The sequence below is a fragment of the Bos indicus genome, chromosome 27, assembly GCF_029378745.1.
Source record: "Bos indicus isolate NIAB-ARS_2022 breed Sahiwal x Tharparkar chromosome 27, NIAB-ARS_B.indTharparkar_mat_pri_1.0, whole genome shotgun sequence".
Taxonomy (NCBI): Eukaryota; Metazoa; Chordata; class Mammalia; order Artiodactyla; family Bovidae; genus Bos; species Bos indicus.
The window spans coordinates 28,307,015-28,319,514 of record NC_091786.1 but is presented as its reverse complement, the minus strand read 5'-3'; the positions used below and the strand labels follow the sequence as shown (position 1 = coordinate 28,319,514).

The following is a 12,500-nucleotide window of genomic DNA, read 5'->3' as shown; positions in this document are numbered from 1 at the left end:
TAGTTTGGGACTATGCATTCTGAGGAATTTTAGAAATTATTTTCTTTCTCACTTATTTCTTCTCTTCTGACAAGTTGTAACGAATGCTCTGGTCCAAGGCACCGAACTATGCAATTTCCATCCTGTGGCTTCGAGCAAGCAAGTTTACAAGGCTTGGGCTAGAGTTCAGTTGCTCCAATGAGCACCATCAACATCTTGCTCCTCTTCTCCAAAGGAAGCTTCAGGTTTTTAAACCAGAGTCATAAAAACCAGCCTTTACAGTTCCTGTGAGAGCACGGCAGACTCCAAGAATACATTATTTACATGTTGACTTAATCCACGGGATGTTAGCTCTTGTCACCAACAGAACTCTCCTTGCTGAGCGACTGAACTGAACTGAACTGACTGAATATAGCAATTGTTCCCTCTTCAAAACATTGTTTTTCTTAGATACTGAAAGTGTGTGCTCCTGTGAAAGTTATAATCTCTTCATTTTAGAATGAGTTCTGCCCCACAATGAAACAGAGGAAACAGCTTTATTATCTAATTATTTCCTGTGTGGTATATTTTCCCAGCTAGATTCCAAATTCCTTGAATTTCAGGATAATGTTTTCATACTTTTATATAGCCTGATAATAATGTTGACTACATAGTCAATGTCCAATTGCAACCTGTGTTTTGAGCCAACGGTTGAAAAAATGAGGAAATGTAGCTTATGATGCCCATGGAATCATTTTTCTTCATATATTTGAATGTGATATGCAACCTTCCCCTTAATATCTTTCAGCAATTGATGCGGCAAGCATTTCTGAAGTGCCCACCAGTCCTGGCATTGTACTTGAATAGCCTGGATTCACTGGTTTTCCTGGTGGCTCAGATGGTAAAGAATCCACCTGCAGGATCGACCTGAGTTCGATTCCTGGGTTGGGAAGATCCCCTAGAGGAGGGCATGGCAACCCACTCCAGTATTCTTGCCTGGCAAATACCCATGGACAGAGGAGCCTGGTGGGCTACAGTCCATGGGGTCGCAAAGGATCGGACACGACTGAGCGACTAAGCACAGCACAGCACGGCCTGGATTCACACAGAAGTGAGGCCCGGCCTGGGAGTCAAGGTCCAGGGCAGGGACTGTGTCCCACTTCTAAGGCCCTGTTTCTTCCTGCTAATCATAAGCTGAGCATCTCTCCCTCTCTCTCTCACACACACACCCCTAGGTTCTGTTTTCCTTTGAATAGACACCTGCTATGCCTCCTTCATTTGGAAGGCTGTGAACACTGCTGAGTTCACTGAACTTCTCTCTCGAGACTATTTTGTGATTACCCAAGTCCACTGGAGGAACTATGAACATATGGAAAAACACCAAGACTGAAACGAAACAACCAACAAAGATACAACCAAGAGGGAGAAAATCTCATTTTTGCTGGGAGTTTTGTGAATCTGTTTCTTTCTTTGTCCCCTTTCTTCCCTCCTTCTTCCTTCCCCCTCTCTCTTCCTTCCTTCTTTTCTTCCTCCCTCCCTATTTTTTTGTTTTTTGATGAAACACTGGTTTATATGATTTGCTCTTTTACAATAGGGATGTCCTGTTAAGTCATTATTGTTTTATAACTATTTATATCTAAAGGATATAATTTTTTATGTTTATGGCAAATATCACCTCCTTTGCTATCTTCTGAGAAATTTGTATGCAGGTCAGGAAGCAACAGTTAGAACTGGACATGGAACAACAGACTGGTTCCAAATAGGAAAAGGAGTTCATCAAGGCTGTATACTGTCACCCTGTTTATTTAACTTATATGCAGAGTACATCATGAGAAACGCTGGACTGGAAGAAACACAAGCTGGAATCAAGATTGCCGGGAGAAATATCAATAACCTCAGATATGCAGATGACACCACCCTTAAGGCAGAAAGTGAAGAGGAACTCAAAAGCCTGTTGATGAAAGTGAAAGTGGAGAGTGAAAAAGTTGGCTTAAAGCTCAACATTCAGAAAACGAAGATCATGGCATCCGGTCCCACCACTTCATTGGAGATAGATGGGGAAACAGTGGAAACAGTGTCAGACTTGATTTTTCTGGGCTCCAAAATCACTGCAGATGGTGATTGCAGGCATGAAATTAAAAGACGCTTACTCCTTGGAAGGAAAGTTATGACCAACCTAGATAGCATATTCAAAAGCAGAGACATTACTTTGTCAACAAAGGTTCGTCTAGTCAAGGCTATGGTTTTTCCTGTGGTCATGTATGGATGTGAGAGTTGGACTGTGAAGAAGGCTGAGCGCTGAAGAATTGATGCTTTTGAACTGTGGTGTTGGAGAAGACTCTTGAGAGTCCCTTGGACTGCAAAGAGATCCAACCAGTCCATTCTAAAGGAGATCAGCCCTGGGATTTCTTTGGAAGGAATGATGCTAAAGCTGAAACTCCAGTACTTTGGCCACCTCATGTAAAGAGTTGACTCATTGGAAAAGACCCTGATGCTGGGAGGGACTAGGGGCAGGAGGAGAAGGGGACGACAGAGGATGAGATGGCTGGATGGCATCACTGACTTGATGGACATGAGTCTGAGTGAACTTCGAGAGTTGGTGATGGACAGGGAGGCCTGGCGTGCTGCGATTCATGGGGTTGCAAAGAGTCGGACGCGACTGAGCGACTGATCTGATCTGAAATTTATAATTATTTTATGTAAACCTTTAAATTTTAAAAATAAATTAAGTCAATCCTCCTTTTATTTAAAAATGTTGTCTTTATGCTTAGGTTTTTTCTATTCAAGATCAGATAAATAATTGCATCTTTTTTATAGTTTCTTTTTTCTTTTAGACTGCTAGATCAAATTCATCTCCCCACCCTCTGTCTCCAGGCAACAACTGAGTGGGCTTTTGTATAGACTAGTGTGCCTTCTTTGGAATTTTGTGGAAATGAACTATGGTGTGTGCAGCCTTATTTTGGTCTGTCTTCTTTCACTCAGCATTTTGTGTCACCCATGTTGTGGCATATGTCGACAGTTCATTCCATTTTATTCCTGAGTAGTATTCTATTTGTTCATCCAATTTTAAACAATTTGTTTATCATCGGTTGATGGACATTTGGAATGTTTCCAGTGTGCGGCCATTATATATATAAAGCCGTTCTTAATATTTGTGTACAACTCTTTGTGCAGACATATGCTTTTATTTCTCCTAAAATATTTAGTAATGAACTGGTTGAGTTATATGGGAAGTATATCTTTAACCTATTATGAAGGCTACCAAAATGTTTTCCAAAGTGATTGTACCATTTTATGTTTCTACCAGCAGTGTACGAGAATTTCATCTTCTCTGTACTCTTAACACTTGCTATTGTCAGTCTTTTAAATTTTAGACTTTCTCATTGGTGTTCAGGCCTCCCAAAGAGTTGGACATGACTTAGCGACCAAACAACAACGAGAAGTTAGGCATTTAGCAAGCTCTCATTTTGATTTTTAATTTTCATTTCCCTAATCACAAGTGCTGTTTGGCATATTTTAAAAGTTTTTGGTTATTCATATCTTTGGTGAAGTGTATATATTCAAATATTTTACCAATTTTTATTGGGCTTTTTGTTTCTTTGTAGTGATTAATGTAATAAGTAAATTATTACTTTATTATTGTTCTAATAAATTATAATCATCAAATAATATCACTATAATTATAGATTTATTATAGTTTTATTGCATATACAATTATTTTAAATTTAAAATCATTATTTTATGTAATTTTTCTTAATTATTTATTTTAATTATAAGTACAAATTTAGAATAACTTTATCATTATGATGATTATTATTGATTGGTAGTTTGGACTTCTGAAACTATTTCATTAATATATGTTTTGGTCTATCATGCTGCTTTACTTTGTGTAGCTTTATATATATTTTTTTCATATAGCACTGTGAGTTTTTATTCTTAACTATGGTTTTTGGTGATAGGAGGAGCAGGCTATCTTCATCTGTTTATTTCAGAAATTTGTAAAATTTTAGGAAACTCATTTTTTAAAAAAATCAGAATATATTTTTTATAATTTTGGAAGAAATGAGATCTTTTCAATATTAGGTATTCTTTCTCATTAAAATGGCTCCTTTCTTCACTCATTCAATATTTTGGACTTGTTGAATTTCTGGTAAGCTAGAAAACTTTGGATCTCTAAGGCTTTAGGACTTCCTATTAGCTTGTCCAATGTCAGCCAACCAGAATCCCACAACTAGGGAGACTGAAGATGGAGAACACTGCAGATAACTGTGTCCAATCTCCATATTGGTCTAAAAGAAAATAAAGCCCAAAGAGCTGAAGCACTTCCTTTATGTCTAGAGTATAATATGTCTCAAGACTGGTCCCTGACTCTTCCTTTGGTGTCCCTTTTATTCTATTACAATATCTCCATTTCTTACTGTTCCCCTAAATGGGCCTCTATTTTGCTAAAGCTGGTGACCCTGACATGAACTGTATACCCCAAGTTCACTGTGGTAAAAATACCACCTTCCCACAAGTCACGGTATATGTGAGGGCAATTCACTTGTTTGGTGTCAGAGGAGCAAGACAGGGTCCGTCATGGAAATACAAAGAGGATGTTGCCTTGTGATATGAGTCATGGGCTTCCTGGCTTGAGTGGGTTGGGAGTGAGGACCCCTCAGATGGAAAGATGGAAGATTTAAGGCATTTCTGTAAGCAGATCTTGTTGCAGGGTGGAATTGTAAGATGCAAAATGGGTTTCTTTTTATCTTGCAAATTTTTTTTTAAAGAAATTGAGGCAACCACAGACAGGAGAGTGCAGGATTTTCTAAATGACTAGACCTAACTCATGTACTAGAGTGGATTTTTCGCCTTTCATGGGTCCCAAAGTGTCCTTAGAGAATCTAGTAAAAAAAAAAAAAGATTCAATCCTCTTTCTGTAATAAGGCACACACATTACATACGATATCAAGGTTTATGAATCCTTTGAAACCCTCAATGGGTTTCACAAGCTCTGCTGCCCTCTTCCCAAAGGTTTCATGTTCTCTTAGTTAAGAACTCCTGGAGAAACAAGTAGTCGGTTAGCTATTTTAACATCGCCAGGTAAGGAAAGAGAGAAGAAACAAATTACATGTATGTGTGAATGGAGGAAGGAGAGTCTAACCTGGGATGCATTAATCAATATAAAATGATTTTTCTAAAAATCTGAGTTAACATGGCCTAGGATCAAAATAAAAGCTTGTTTTTTGAACTCCTGGAAGAAGAGCCCAGAGGATGTAAATTTACTAAGAGTGGATGTGAAGGCCTGAAAGAGGAGGAGGGAATTGAGACAGTAAGAGGTTAAACATTCTCTTGGAATACAAACAACACTGACTCAGTAAATATTTACTGAGCATCTGCTAAGGAAGAGGCACAGTGTTGAGCAGCAGGGACACAGTGCTTATCTAGGGAGATGTGGTCACTGCCCCCAAGCCACACATGATAAAAGCTAAGGGGTTCTGTGTGTATGCTCAGTCATTCAGTCATGTCTGACTCTTTGTGATCCCATGGACTAGAGCACACCAGGCTCTGCTGGTCATGGAATTTTCCAAGCAAGAATACTGGAGCAGATTGTCATTTCCTACTCCAGGGCATCTTCCCAATTCAGGATAAAACCCACATATCTTGTGTCTCCAGCACTGGCAGGTAAGATTCTTTACCACTGTACCACTTGAAGGCCCAAAAGGAGTTCGAGTAGTTATTTACTATAATACAGTGTCATATCAGTTATATTACTATATATCACGCTAAGACACAACTTAAAAGTCATTGAAAGAAAGAGTTGCTCAGTCGTGTCTGACTCTTTGCAGCCGCATGGACTGCAGCCCACCAGGCTACTCTGTCCCTGGAATTCTCCAGGCAAGAAAACTGGAGTGGGAAGCCATTCCCTTCTCCAGGGGATCTTTCCAACCCAGGGGTCGAACCCAAGTCTCTTGTATTGCAGGCAGTGTCTTTAAGGATGGAGCCACCATGGAAGCCCTAGTGTTTCTTATTTTACAAATGAGGAAACAGTGGCCTAGAAATGGTAAATATTCTTACATCCAGGATTAGAACCTAAGCAACCTTATCAGACTTTTAATGAGCCCCAGCTGTGTGCCAGGCCCAGTGCTGCATGTCATTCGGCAACCTTCCATCCTGTTAGAGAAACCCGACGTCTTCACTAACTAAAGGTAAACTGATGTTCATCCACCTTTATGTTTTTCTAACCGCAAACAGGCCTTTGTTACCTATAAACTCACAAAAATAAGCCGCCACTTACTGGGATAAGAAGGGAAGAAATTTTTTCTAAACTTTCCCATCAGGAATTACAAACTTTGAGAGGAAAGAGGTGTACCCAACTCATGATTCCAGAAAACAAAAACTTTCAATACTCTGGAGCTTTCTGGAAATAGAGGAGCATGCTCAGATCTAAAGAGTCAAGGTTCAAGTAAAAACATATTCTGTTGCCTTCTTACAATTTATTATCCTCTGTTTGTTTATGGCAATGCTTACTTTCCATGTCCTCTGTAACCACACAGCAGGATTAGAAAGGATGATAGGATGGTGTGCAGGGACCACTTAGGGTGTGTTTTGAAATCTTTCCAAGTTGATGTCCCCCAAAGAAGGGAAGAGATCTATGAAAGTTACCATCCACATCCGTCTATGTTTTCTCTGCTGAAATGCATCATCCCATTTCCTCTAAACCCCGAGGAAGATTTGTTCATTCAATACATTCAAGCAAAACAGGGAATCTATCAACAGACAAATGGATAAATAAGCTGTGGTATAGGGGATTTCCCTGATGGTCTAGTGGCTAAGACTCTGAGTTCCCCATGCAGGGGGCCCAGGTTCGATCCCTGGTCAGAGAACTAGATCCCACATGCTGCAACTGAGAATTTGCTGAAGCAAAACATCCTGCATGCCTGGATGCAACTAAGACCTGGTACAGCCAAATAAACAAGTTAATTAATTCTAGAAAAGATTTGAAAGGAAAAGAAGCTGTGGTATTTATCAATACATACAATAGAATACCGCTGCTGCTAAGTCACTTCAGTTGTGTCCGACTCTGTGCAACCCCATAGGTGGCAGCCCACCAGGCTCCCCCGTCCCTGGGATTCTCCAGGCAAGAACACTGGAGTGGGTTGCCATTTCCTTCTCCAATGCATGAAAGTGAAAAGTGAAAGGGAAGTTGCTCAGTCGTGTCCGACTCGCAGCGACCTCGTGGACTGCAGCCCACCAGGCTCCTCCGTCCATGGGATTTTCCAGGCAAGAGTACTGGAGTGAGGTGCCATTGCCTTCTCCAAGAATGGAATACTACTCAGCCATAAAAAAAGGTAAAATTGTAGCAACATGGATGGACTTGGAGGGCATTATGCTAACTGAAAACAGTCAGACACAGGAAGACATGCTATGTAATACCACTTATATGTGGAATCTAAAAAACACAACAAACTAGCGAATAAAACAAAAAGAAGCATACACAGATATAGAGAATAAATTAGTGGTTACCAGAGGGGTGAGAGAAGTGGGGGAGGGGCAACACAGGGATCGGAGAATTTAAAAAAAAAACTATGAGATAATATGTGTGTGAAAATTTTGAAAATTGTAAAGTACTATAGAATTTAAAGAATCTTTCATTCAGATTTTTTTTTTTTTTTAAAGGAAGACATCTATACTTCCCTTGTGACTCAGAGGGTAAAGCGTCTGGCTACAGTGCGGGGGACCTGGGTTTGATCCCTGGGTCTGGAAGATCCCCTGGAGAAGGAAATGGCACCCCACTCCCGTACTCTTGCCTGGAAAATCCCATGGACGAAGGAGCCGGGTGGGCTACAGTCCATGGGGTTGAAAAGAGTTGGACACGATTGAGCAACTTCACTACACTTCATTTAGAATCTTTCATTCACTTTTTTTTTTTAAAGGAAGCCACCTATTTATCACATCCATCTTGAAATCCAATATGCATCTTGAGAGCCTCAATCCTGTCACTGCAAGGAGATGAGCTGCAGGAAGGTGGAGAGTCAGAAGGGAGATGGCTCAGGAGGAGAGGCAACACGGACCAGCAACGCAGGCAGAACTGGTGACCAGCAGCTCCCATGCGGTCCATTCAGGGGTCACCAAAGACCACCAGGTAGGGCTTCATGTGAGACTGGCAACTGAACACCTCCAGGGCCACCCTGTCTCTTCCTCTGCTGCCTCCAAATGCTGCCTATTTCACAGAGAATGAGAGCTTTTCAGATACAACCACCTCCTATGTATCCTATGGGGAATCTAGGACTTCTCATAGTGTTGAATACCATGTCCTATACCACACTTCTAGCCCTGGCCATCTAGAAATATTGTGTGAAATTTCCAAAACAAGTGCACGTGAATGTGAAGTCGCTCAGTTGTGTCTGACTCTTTGCGACCCCATGGACTGTAGCCTACCAGGCTCCTCTGTCCATGGGATTTTCCAGGCAAGAGTACCGGAGTGGATTGCCATTTCCTTCTCCAAGGGATCTTCCTAACCCAGGGATCGAACCCAGGTCTCCTGCATTGTAGACAGACACTTTACCGTCTGAGCTACCAGGCAAGGAGACATTATAAAGATAAGGAGGACTTCCCTGGTGGTCCAGTGGTTAAGAATCTGCCTACCAATGCAGGGGACACGGGTTCGATCCCTGGTCGAGGAAGATCCCACATGCCTCAGCGCAACGAGGCCTGAGCACCATAACTACTGAAGCCAGTGCTCCGGAGCCCACGTTCTGCAACAAGAGAAGCCAGTGCACCGCAACCAGAGAGTAGCCCCTGCTCACCGCAACTGGAGAAAACCTGCCTGCAGCAATGCAGATCCAGTGCAGCCAAAAGTAAATAAATGTATTTTTAAAAGATTAAGGAATTATCCTTTTTTGCTTCCCATGTGTGTGGTACCTCAAAGAAACCTCAGAGTGAACCAGTTCTCCTATTTGTTCTTTTCTTTTCAGTCTGTACAAACAGTCCTCTATTATAAATTTGGAATGTGTGGTATCATAATCTGGAGAATAGATTGTTTAGAAAAACACAGTCATAAGTTCAATGATTTTCCATAAAGATAGATTATTAAGGGGCAGATGAGAAATTTGCATATCCGTGTAGACTGCCAAGATATGTCCTGTCCCTAGAAAGGCACAGCCATTTAAAGATGAAACATAGAAGTAGATCAACAGGATTCTGATTCACCACGTGTCTTTAAAATAGAATGCCTAAAAGTATCTTGATGGTATCTTATCAGTTCAGTTCAGTTCAGTTGCTCAGTCATGTCCGACTCTTTGCCACCCCATGAATCGCAGCACGCCAGGCCTCCCTGTCCATCACCAACTCCTGGAGTTCACTCAGACTCACGTCCATCGAGTCGGTGATGCTATCCAGCCATCTCATCCTCTCTCGTCCCCTTCTCTTCCTGCCCCCAATCCCTCCCAGCATCAGGGTCTTTTCCAATGAGTCAACTCTTCGCATGAGGTGGCCAAAGTATTGGAGTTTCAGCTTTAGCATCATTCCTTCCAAAGAACACCCAGGGCTGATCTCCTTTAGAAAGGACTGGATGGATCTCCTTGCAGTCCAAGGGACTCTCAAAAAAAAAAAAAGAAAAAAAGCCTTTGACTGTGTGGTACCTTATAAATAGCATCAATATAAAATGGAACTAATGGGTAATTTTCAACTGGGGGCATTCAGAGCAGGGGATATCAATATCTATGATGCTTACTGGGTTCACTTACTAACTCATGTGTCCTACACAGAATTATTTAACACCTACTAAATGCAGTACTAAATGCACTCTGGTAGGATACAAAGATGCAAAAGATTTGGACCTTACTCTAAAAGTCTGGTGGCCTGTTTTTGAACTATAATTTTTCCTTTCCCAATCCTCCCACCTTTGGAAAACAGAAGTAATGCAGCGGATGAACTGGATTTGTTTAAAATGTGATTTTTATAATAGTTGCTTTACCTTGGAGTGCAATGTGACTTTAGTTGTTTTACTGAGTGCATATTCCCATAAAAGGTATGTTTTAGATAGCGATTGGGTCTCACTCTAGATTAACACAGAAACCTAGCTCATCTATTATATGCCCCAAATCTATACATATGCTCTACAATGTTATACAATCTGGTGTATATGTGTGTGTGTGTCAGTTACTCAGTCGCATCTGACTCTTTATGACCCCGTGGACTGTAGCCTGCCAGACTTCCCTGTCCATGGTATTCTCTAGGCAGAAACACTGGACTGGGTAACATTTCCCTTCTCCAGGTGATCTTCCTGACCCAGGGATCAAACCCTGGTCTCCTGCATTGCAGGTGGATTCTTTAGTGTCTGAGCCACCAGGGAAGCTCAAAATACACTATAAAACTTAAGAAACTAGCTGGTCTTTTTTAGTATAAATTGCAATTCATTGTGATTTTAAAGTATAAGATTATTTTCAAAAACAGAAGAAAAGAAAAGAGAGAGACTTCCCTGGTGGTCCAGTGGCTAAGACTCCATGCTTCCAGTGCAGAGGGCCTGGGTTCTATCTCTGGTCAGGGAACGAGATCCCACTTGCTGCAAGTAAAGCTCTTGCATGCTGCAACTAAAAATCTCACATGCCACAACTAAGTCCAAGTGCTGCCAAATAAATAACTAATTTTTTAAAAAGCAGAAAAAAAAATTCATCATGAACAATGCAGAAAATCTGCTAATATTTTGACTGAAAAACAGATCTAAGATATGAGGGAAATTTCACCCTAATGGGATGGAAAGGGAGTCGCTCAGTCGTGTCTGACTCTTTGTGACCCCGTGGCCTATACAGTCCATGGAATTCTCCAGGCCTGAATACTGGAGTGGGTAGCCATCCCCTTCTCCAGGGGATCGTGCTAACCCTGCCATCGAACCCAGGTCTCCCACATTGCAGGTAGATTCTTCACCAGCTGAGGCACAAGGGATGGAAAGGTAAAGGGAAATATTTGAGTTTGACCCTAAAGCAAGTTCAAAAGAGTGATTGCATCGGTTTCTTCACATCATTTTAAAATATTTCTAGGGACATCCAGACACTCACTTTTGTTCCTGACAAACTTCATTTTACAGTCAAGAAAGAGAGAAGATGGAAAAAACCAGACATGATATGAGAAGAGCTTTTCGTGAAATAAACAGGAAATAGATGAAAAAAAAAAAAAACCAAACCAACAACAACAGAAGGGGCTTAGAGAGGACTTCTAGGCAGGTATATGAAGGAAATTGATTCTTGGAGCCAGGGTTATCTGTGTAGTGATAATTAAAGGGGAAAAAGAAAGTAGATGTGGGAACCACTCAAATAACCTTCTCAAGTAATTGGCAAAAAATGAGACCACAGGATTCCAGTTACTAGGTAGTACCTTGGATGTCAAAAAACTTGGTAAAAGGCTGATGAGAGGAAGAGGAGCACACGAAAATGCAGTCCATAGCTTAGGCATGATCTTAAATAGCCACGTGTGTATCTGTGACAGTGGTCACGGACTCTCTGAAGAAGCCTTCCTATATTCATGCTTGCTGAATTTCAAGTTTGTGTTCTTTCAGAAAGTGACCCTTTAAAAACAACTTTGTCGTCATGACCATCCCAGACTCATTAACTTGCCCCATCATCCTCATCACTCTCACAGCATGAAATCTTGCAAGTACTGTTTTGTCTAGCCTTCCTCAATCTATTTAATGCAGAACATTAAAGCCATTTCTTGTGTATTAAAAATCTTGGTCGCGGATCTTTATCTTTTAAAAGCACATGGAAAAGCAATAAGTACACCAATCCAAGAGAAGATTTCAGTTAGATAAATTTCCCATAATTTCATTATTATATGAGGTGTCAATGAAGAGAGCTTATGAATCTGGGCTACCTGAAGCCTCTTGTTATATGAGGTGCATGTGAGCTGACAATGAACTTCTATTAATATGCACTGAAAATTTTGGGCACCTGATGATCATAGTCAGGAACTTGAAGGATTCTTATTCTTAACGAGCCTATGATTAAAATAGGGACTTCCATAAAGAGATATGAGTACATGTGAAATAACACTACTGATCAATAGATAACTAATTTGTTTAAAGAGGAAAACATCTGCCATGGATTATGTTAATTAATTTAACTACTTGGAGAACAGATTAAACTAAATGTGTTTTTGTTTTTTCCAGTGATGCTCCCTAATGTTTGCTTAAAGAAGACATGCCTTTTGAAGAACTATCCTATTTCCATTCAAGAACTCTAGACAGCCAGCTATCTAGCTATGGCTACCCATCAGCATATATACCTCTGCTTGTTTCTGCCCAAGATGTTATTGGACACCCACATAGCAAATGTTAACAGTTCTTCCTTCAGGACAATTAAATAGAATTAAAGGGAAGGAATAAAGTGTGAGATGAGGAGAGAGATTTTAGTTTTTCATGTCATATATAGACTTCCATGATTCCCAGGTGGGACAGAGGTAAAGAGTCTGCCTCCCAATGCCAGAAATGCAAGAGACATGGGTTTGATCCCTGAGTTGGGAAGAGATTCTGGAGAAGGAAATGGCAACCCACTCCAGTATTCCTG

The 12,500-nt window shown here is 40.8% G+C and overlaps 1 long non-coding RNA gene across 1 annotated transcript; it reads left to right on the top strand.

Annotated features, from left to right (window-relative positions):
* The first annotated feature begins 5,483 nt into the window (after positions 1–5,483).
* Positions 5,484–8,731, top strand: LOC139180106 (uncharacterized). The gene is made up of 3 exons (XR_011564423.1): positions 5,484–5,622; positions 7,875–8,083; positions 8,595–8,731. It is a non-coding gene; the product is annotated as an uncharacterized lncRNA (long non-coding RNA).
* Positions 8,732–12,500: the final 3,769 nt, after the last annotated feature.